This window comes from Octopus bimaculoides, chromosome 16, assembly GCF_046866305.1.
Source record: "Octopus bimaculoides isolate indiv1 chromosome 16, ASM4686630v1, whole genome shotgun sequence".
NCBI lineage: Eukaryota > Metazoa > Mollusca > Cephalopoda > Octopoda > Octopodidae > Octopus > Octopus bimaculoides.
This window is the reverse complement of record NC_142943.1, coordinates 55,352,070-55,362,069: the sequence shown is the minus strand read 5'-3', so window position 1 is coordinate 55,362,069 and position 10,000 is coordinate 55,352,070. Positions and strand designations below refer to the sequence as shown.

The window sequence follows — 10,000 nt, the reverse complement described above, 5'->3', positions numbered from 1 at the left end:
TGAAAGGCAAAGTCAATCACGGCGGAATTTGAACTTAGAACGTGAAGACGGACGAAATGCCGCTAAGCATTTTTCTCGGCGTGCTAACGATTCCGCCATCTCACAGATGATGGTTTCTGGTTTGGGTACAAGACCAGCAATCCTGGGCAGAGATGGCTAATGGATATCTAAATTTTTGTCGATCACGAAAGGATGAAAAATTAAGTTGGCCATAGAAGGATTTGAACTTGTAGCGAGGTTATTTATAAGGGCATACTCTATTTGTATTTGTGTGTGTGTGTGAACGAACTGGAATAAATACTACAAGGCATTTTGCCCGACGATCTTAACAATTCCTTATAACTGTTCTTAACATCGGCGCAAAGCTACAAATTTGTGGAGGAAAGGACAGGGTTAGTCAACCGAATCAACTGGTACTTTATCTATTGACCCGCCACCCCACGCTCCCCACCCCTGAAGGATGAAAGGCGAAGTTGAACGTAAAGAACTGCAGTAAATACCACAAGGTATTTTATTAGCGGCAACAACAACTCTGCTACTTCAAATAATAATTATAATAATTTAAACGTGGGCCCCAAGTTGTCAAATATAACAATTTGGGTCTTAACCGATTTAATCGACTCAATATCATTTGATTGGTACTAACCCACCTCATGTTTCTGCATCGCACCTCTATCCGGATAAAACGTTAAGTCAACCCCTGTGGAATATGAACATTAAAGATATTTTCCTGATAAATCTGTGTTTGTCACTAGAGGTCACGCTAATGAATGTTGTACATTGGGTACAGCAAAACTGAAGAACAGGATAAGTCGCTCGACTGAAGTGACGGAGAATGAAACGTGCCAGTACACAATAAGTTCTTCTGTTTTTTTGGCTTTTGGTTTTTTAATGACAGTACAAGAATTATGGAAAATATCGACACAGGAGGCTCTTAAAAATCAGATGTGGAAGTCGTCGAAGCTAAATACAGTGGGTTAATTAGTTCGGTATCTTTTGTTACCGTAATAACAACAACAGCAGAAATGCAACAAAAACGATAATAATAATAATAATAATAATAATAATAATGATAACAATAATAATAATAATCCTTTCTACTAATAGGCACAAGGACTGAAAATTTAGGGAGGGGAAGGGAACTAGTCGATTAAATTACTTCGACCATAATGGTTGACTGGTACTTAATTTATCGACCCCGAAAAGATGAGAAGCAAAGTCGGCTTCGGCGGCATTTAAACCTCGGAACATGAAGACGGATAAAATGCTGCTGAACACTTTGTCCGGCGCTCGACCCAGCCCAGTACTTCATACTTATCGATCCCAGATGATGAGACCATCATCATAAGTTAACCCACTGACGGGATTTGATCATACCCCCACCACCACCACAAAGGGACGTAACTAAAAACCATTGGTTATTTTTTCCGGCTATCTAAAATCTCACGTGTTTGCAAACTCCATAATTTATTTATTTATTTATTGCATTTTATTTATTTTGTGAAAAGCGGTGAAAGTTGTTTAAATCGATTCCTGTCTTTAACCCTCAACTCTATCTTAACTGACCCCAGAAAGGTAGATGTAATGCAGAATCGATCCAGTCGGGACTGGAAATCAGTAGGTAAGGGGACGTAACTAAATAGTGCATAGCGTTTCGTCCGACAATCTTCTAATTCCGTCAGTCCAATAATAATAATAGTCATAATAATAATGATAAGAAGAATACCGATTCTAATACAGGCACAAGGCCTGGAATTTAGAGACTGGGAATTCTCTCGTCAGTTATATTGATTCCAGTAACTGCCTGGCATTTGTACTATTGGCAACAGGAGGCTGAAAAGTAAAGAAAATAGAGGTTTCTACGAGGCCAACGTGCTAAAAGTAGTAGACAAATTTCCCTCGAATCCAACTATATACTTTATAGAAAGTATGCAAAAAGGAAAAAAAAAAAGAGACAAAAAGAAAGAAAGAAAGAAAGAAAGAACTCGCAATGACAGACGACACATTGGATAATGGAATATAAACTCGATAAATTGTATGAAAAGTCACGACTACTTAACATACATACATACGTACATATATACATACATAAATACATGCATACAGACATATACATATAAATACATGCATACATACATGCATAAATGCATACATACATACACGCATACGTACACACACGCACGTATATGTATATGTGTATATATATATATATATATATATATATATATATATATATATATATATATAAAGGTAAATGTATATGTACACATCTACAAACATGCACACACACACACATACCACACACGCACACACACGGACACGGACACACACATACGTAGTTAGGGAATTTGCGAGGTCGGATGTTTCCGGCGAGAGACAAACTATGGTGTGTTGTGACATTAATGCCTCTCCCATCCTCAGTTCTTAACAAACAGCAAGAACAGTAAACACTATCTGCCGATAACAGGGCACCAGTGTGTGTGTGTGCGTGCGTGTGGGGAAGCTTGGACAAGACGAGGGAATCTACGATGACTACATACATGGTCGTTCTAATGCAAGAAATAGCAACCAAATCACACTTTCTCCTCACACACACTTTCTCTTCCCTTCTCCCTCTTTTATTCAAATCCCTTAAAAACACAGAATATTTAATATTGACCAGCACAGGTCAGCACCCAACCAGTCCCGCCTGGGGGCTTTAGAGACCGGCAAATGACAATAGCTACCACAAGAGCGATGAAGATGGGCTATGGGTAGGTGACTGAGAGAATTAAGGACGCCCCTAAGGAGTCGTTCGGTATCCTAGAAATAGCAGCAAAAGTCTTCCCTCCAATATTACACTCTGCCGTCTTTGAAAAGTAAAGAGGAGATTGTACAGTCTTGGATACATCATATGTGAAATACAATATATTCAGATACAGAATAAAACAAAATAAAATAGAATAAAGAAATAAAAAGAAATCATTAAAATGACGTGATGATCAATGAAATAATTGTATTCGACCAGGGCCCGATTGGGATTAGATATTGGCGAAGACAATCCAAGAGTAATTAAACTGTAATGATTCCAATAGATTACTGGTACATTGTATTTCACTGATCCACCATCACTACCTACCTTAATGAGATATTCTAATTAATATATATTTATATATATATATATAGGAGAAAGGTGAGTGTATATATATATATATATATATATATATATATATATATATGTATGTATGTATGTATATATATATATACATATAGATACATATATACATATATATATACGCACATATACACACACACGCGCATATTTTAATATACGCTTGCAAATATATGAATACAAATACACTTATACAAACGTGTGCACACACACAGCGACACGCACACACATATACGTTTCACGCATGCACACATGTATACAATTGTGTATGCGTGTGTGTGTGTGTGTATACGCATGTATGTGTATACAACACACACACACATATATATATATATATTTATGCTTATACGCACATGTCATTTGAAACGAGATGATGCAAGTGTATAGACGATATTATGAAGCATTTTTAAAGACACATTCTGTGTATATATAATAAACAGTTCCTGCAGCTCAATATATATACATATAGATATTTGATAATATGAATAAAATATTCTTTTATATATATACAAGCACACTCGTTCAGTATAAATAAACAGATATATATGTGTGTATGTGTGTGTGTGTCTGTTTATATATGTATACACACACATATATATATATATGTGCGTATGTATGTGTGTGTAAGTATGTATTTATGCATGCATGTATGTATATACGAATATACATGTATATCAAGCAAAAGAGATCTGTCTCCTGCTGTCGAATGAATGAATATAAAAGCAGCATTGGACAAAAAGGGGCCAAAATTTCACCTCAAATCACACATACCGAACAATAATTTTCGTTTTAAACTTGAGGGATACTATTATACATGATGTCCTGTACGTACACAAACAGACATACGTACACGAATATGTGCATATATACATATATGCATACATATAGATAAGATTGATAGATAAATATATATATATATATTGATATATATTTGCACACACACATCTATGCACTTCTTTAAATAGATATACCGAGAAGATATGCATACATTCCTATATACACACAGATGTGTGTGCATTTGTGTATGTACATATTTTTGTGTATATATATTTGTCCATATATATATATATATATATATATATATATACATACATACATACATACACACATATATCTATGATATATAAAAATTCATGCACACATACATATATACCTATATGCATTTATATAAATGTATGTACAAACCGAGACATACACAATCTCATGTCCATAAGTATATACATAAATACACACACGTATATATATATGCATATATACATATATACATAGTTGTACATAAATACCTATTTGTATAGACTCGTAATCATACATACATACATATATACATACATACATACATATATACATACATACATACATAGTGTTGTAAACGTCTGCTACACACACACACCACGGATCATATGGTCCATCTTACTCTTGTATCATGGATTAACTCGGAACAAACAAACACCATTAACTACAACAGCAACTAGAAAACAATTCAATAAAAAGTAACAAGGAGAACATAAATATAAAAATTCAATGAAATTATCCCGAAATCACACAACAAAAAATGCCACAAAATCCGGCAAACAAAAATTTCCAGCCATGTCGAGGACATGTTATGGGAAAAAATATAAGTTCACGTCTTACAAAATACAAAAGCAAGTTTCCATCGTTCTGGTTGCGATACATGGAAATAATTTCAATGAAATCATCGTGGAATAAAATCCTGTGTGTTCGATGGTATTTATAATAATAATTCCAGTGGAAAACTCTCTGACATATTTTGTTTGTTCCGTAAAAGAACCGACAAGGAAAATGCTTCGACTACAACAGATAAAACCAGCGGGAAACTGTCGTCTGCACAGCCATCAATCTAGATATTACATACACACGCACATACGCGCACGCGCACACACACACACACACACACACACACACAGACATACATACAAACACACAAACACATACACATTCACACAAGCGGACGCACTCACGCACACAGACACACGCAGACAGACAAACATACACACGCATACATATATGTATAGGCAGAGGCAGGAGCGCGCGCACATAGTCAGACAGACACACGCACACACACACACAAACACACACATACTCACTCACACAAACACATATACGAGCCTACAGACAAACGCTGGTGTGCGTGCACGCAGTCACGCACGCACGCAGGCACACACATGTACTCATACGGAGACAAGCATTCATATACAAACATAAACATCCACATAGTCGTGGGTACACAGACTCACAGTGATATCTAGGCACGTATACACACACACATACGCACGCGCACACATGGATATGATGAACGCTCGTGCAGTGCAGACAGACGCTAGGATACACATACACACACACGCGCGCCCACCCACCCACCCACACTCACTCATACACGCACACACGCTCATATAATGATTCACATATTTTCACACACAGATACAAACATTCCCGGACACACACACACACTCAAGTCTATACAGACATTCACACGCGCCCGCACTCACAAGCACACACACGCGCACACACACACACACACACACACACACACACATATACACACTCACACACACAAACACATACAAACAGAGAGGCAGCTAGCACGACCACACACAAACCAAATACAAGCAGATGTAGGAAAATACATATGTAGATTATATGATGCACACACGCATATACAACAGAATGTTTTTTTCTGTTAGATGTCTCCATGCATTTATATGCATTCGTTAATGCATGTCATATTTATATACACATGTATATGTGTGTGTGTATGTGTGTGTGTGTGTGTGCATGTGTTTGGGTGTATGTGTGTGTTGTGTGTATAAGTCTGCATAATTCCATCTTCAAATATGTGTGTATACGTATGTACATCTGTATATATATGTACATCTATGTATATATATATATATATATATATATATATATATATATACATAGATGTACATATATATATATATATATATATATATATATATATACAAATGTACATATATATATATACAGATGTACACTCGTACACATACACACACACACACACAGACACATATACATATATACATAGATTTGAATATGCTTGTCTGCATGTCTATACACATATCAGTGTGTTTATTGTGTATATATTGTATTGTATGCCAGAAAAAAATATCACACTTAGCACCATGCGTATATATATATATATATATATAAATATATATATATATATATATATATATATATATATAAAAATGTAAATGTATGTATGCATAAATGAATACATATAAATATACACATTCATGTACACACAAACAAATACAGACATAGAACTTATATATGTACATGTATATAAATGTATGTCTGTATGTATGGACATTTATGCATATATATTTGTACACGAAACACATGTATATCAATATGCAAATATAAAAATTCATGTTTTATAAATACATACATACATTTGTGTGTTTGTGTGTGTGTGCATACATACATACATGAACATATATGCATATAACATTTTCTTGGTAAGCAATTGTGATGAAATTAATAGGAATACAGTAACGCGAATGATTTACAAAGGCTCAAGAACTCATCACACGCATTGTGTGTATGTGTATGTGTGAGTGTGTGTGCGTGTATATATAAATTTATATATAGTTATAGATAGATAGATAGATACATACATACATACATACATACATACATACATATATACATGCACTCAAAAACATACGAATATATATCTATATATCTATATCTATGTGTTTTGTGTGTGTGTATGTATGAATGCATACAAATACATATATATATATATATATATATATATATATATATATATATATATATATATATATATATATATATATATATTCATGTACATTTACGCCTCTGAAAGTTGCACTTCCGCGAATGCGTGCAAGCATAAATACATAGATATGTATGTTTGTATGTATGTAATCTATGTATATATATATATATACATATATACATATATATATATATATACATATATATATATATATACATATATATATATATATACATATATATATATATATACATATATATATATATACATATATATACATATATATATATACCCAAACACACACGCACACACTCTCTCACTCACACATATTTACACACACACACAGACATACCTATCTCTACATGAGTGTGTGCATGTTCGTGTAACGGTATGCACATACCCACAGTTACGTATATATATATATACATATATATATACCCACACACACATGTATATTCAAATAGCACCACACTCGAACATACCATCGCACACACAGCCCATGATCTATATATATATATATATATATATTTGCATACACACACACACACACACACATGATCATATATATATATATATATATATATATATATATGATAAATGTGTATGCGTATGTAATTAAATGAATGACAGGCACGTGGTTGTTGTGCGGAGATTCATCTACGTTGTTATATCTACCAAATAAATATACATCCATCGCCTTTCAAAGTACTTACAGGCGCGTATGAACTCGTGCGTGTGTGCATTTTGCGTGTGTGCTCGCGTTCGCTTGTGTCTGTGTGTCTGTCTCTCCGTTTTGCTATACGTGTGGTCGTTGAGGTACATGACGTGTATATCAGGGACACACACACACACACACACACACACACAGAAACACAAGCACACACACGTACACACACAGAGTCAGCCAGGGCTACACGCTCACATACATACACACACGTACGTACACACACGCATACAAAATAAACAGAAACTATAGGATTGTCATGATTATATAGATAAAGAGATAGTCAAACACAGATATAGACAGGATAGATAGATAGATAGATAGATAGATAGATAGATAGATAGAGAGAGAGAGAGAGAGAGAGAGAGAGAGAGAGAGAGAGAGAAAGTGAGTGAGAGAGAGATAGGTAATATAAACGTCCAGGAAATTCCGACACCCTGTGCTTGACAGTTGTACTAGACATACACATTGTTTTAGTTATATATATATATATACACACACACACACATGTGTGTCTATTTATATCATATATTATATGTATATAAATGCATGTATTGCATATATATGTATATGTGTGTGCGTGTGTCTAGCTATGTCTATGTATGTGTGTGTGTGCATATATATATATATATATATATATATATATATATATATATATGTATAAATACACGCAAATATATTTGTATGTACAATTTCTTGAAGATAGTTAAATTGAGATAAATATATAAACTGGTATATATATATAAATAATACATATGTATATATATATCTATCTATATATATATATATATGTATGTATATATATGTTTATATATATATGTACTTATATATATATGTATGTATATATGTATATATATATTTGTATGTATACATGTGTGTATGCATGAATGTGTGTGTGTGTGTATGTGTGTTAAACAGCTTTACGCCAAAAGCGCCTCAAGGCACACGCAAACACGTATACAGAGAAAGCAAAAAAAAAAAATGCAGCTCCAAGCAACAACAACAACAACAACAATAATTTTAAAAAGAAGCAACAAAAAGAAATTATAAAAACAAACACATGAACAGCAAAATCTATAAATAAGAGCGTGGTAGGAAATCTGAGGTGTACACAAACACGTCCGTGCGGATTCATACTGCAAAAAACACACACTCACATACACACACACACCACGTACGCACGCACATATACACATGTGTACATATATACATGGTACAGAATCCATATCTATAATTATAGACGGATTGCTAGATAAACAGATTTCGATGTAGATATATATATATATATATATATATATATATATATATATATATATATGTCTATAGAGGTTCAAAGTAATATGTACGGAAATATATAATACGTACAAGTGTATATGGTTACGTATATCTATCTATCTATCTATATATATATGTGTGTGTGTGTATACATGTTTATATTTACATGGCGTTCTCAACGGGCTGGCAATATACATCACATGGACCAGACACCCAAATGCATACATACACACACATGCATGCGCACACACACACAGATGTACGCACGTACAACAAAGACAACACACACCTACACAAACACAACATAACACTCACGCAACACACACGTATACACACACTCACCTATATATATATATATATATATATATATATATATATATATATATATATATATATATATATATGTATGTATGTATGTATATAGGTATATAAATATATGTATATATATATATATATATATCTGTGGACGAGGTCTACATATAAAACAACAGCTAAGCATAAGAGTAAGTGCGAGCTATAGTGTGAGCAAACGGCATTAACACATGAAGAAGACAGAACAGCAAGCAGCATAAAGCAATATATCAATGTAACTTGCCTCATCAACACGACCAAAATACCGAATGAGACGAACAAAAAACAACAAAAAGACTACACACACACACACACACGCCTGTGCATATATATATAGATATATATATACACAAACACACAGACACACATTATTATTATAGGCGCGCACTTTCATACGCGCTTTATAACAAACACGAGCACACGGACACAAACAACACGCAAGGCACAGCACCGTCACCGCCACCTTGTACACACACACATACACACACACACACATATATATATAATTACGCGCGTGCGCATACATACACATAAGTATATATGCATACGCTCTTAATTTACATACATTCGTACGTTTGCATTCAGAAATAAATATACGTATAGACATACATATGTAAAATTGAAAATTGGAACACACACACATATACATACATACATACATACATACATACATACATACATACGTACGTACGTACACACATACATACATGTATTT

At 33.9% G+C, this 10,000-nt stretch overlaps 1 protein-coding gene across 13 annotated transcripts in view; it reads right to left on the bottom strand.

The window, feature by feature from the left end:
* Positions 1-10,000, bottom strand: part of LOC106867583 (zinc finger homeobox protein 4) — a 672,925-nt gene that overhangs the window by 316,871 nt on the left and 346,054 nt on the right. For 2 of the 13 annotated variants that reach the window (XM_052974077.2, XM_089364801.1), the window contains exon 1: positions 4,784-5,135. The exons of the other annotated variants lie outside the window; for them this stretch is intronic. The gene's annotated coding sequence lies outside the window, so the exon portion shown is untranslated. Of the gene's footprint in view, positions 1-4,783; positions 5,136-10,000 lie in introns of those variants that run through there. 13 annotated transcript variants of the gene reach the window in all.